Raw genomic sequence first — 569 nt, forward strand, 5'->3', positions numbered from 1 at the left:
AAGAAACGATAGAGACAAACCTATAACAAATTCATCAGCGACCCGTAAACCCTAAACCCTAAACCCTAATCCTAAACCCTAAACCCTAAACCCTAATTCTAAACCCTAGAGAAAACCCTACAACAAATTCATCAGCGACGCGTAAACCCTAAACCCTAAACCCTAGCTCTTGCAAACCCTAAACCCTCGGAATTGTGGTTTGTTTGTTTTTGCGTGAAGGGAGGGAGGGGGATGGCTGCCCCCGCCTAAGGAGACAGCTAAACCCTAAACCCTAAACCCTAAACCCTAAACCCTCGCATTGAGCTGCAACGGCAAATTCGCTTTCAGTTGCACTCAGTCGCAGTTGCTGCTGCTGCTGTTCTGCTGCTGCTGCTGCTGCTGCTGCTGCAGTGCTAGCAGCAGCAAAAGCAGCAGCAGCAGCAGCATTTAAAGGCCACACGCAACCGTATCCTGCTGCTGCTGAGCTGCTGCAGTTCTGCTGCTGCTGCTGCTGCTGCAACACTAGCAGCAGCAGCAGCAGCAGCAGCAGCAGCAGCATTTGAATACCTTAACGAACCCTCAGTGAATTC

This window comes from Eimeria mitis, genomic scaffold, assembly GCF_000499745.2.
Source record: "Eimeria mitis Houghton genomic scaffold, Emh_scaff760, whole genome shotgun sequence".
NCBI lineage: Eukaryota > Apicomplexa > Conoidasida > Eucoccidiorida > Eimeriidae > Eimeria > Eimeria mitis.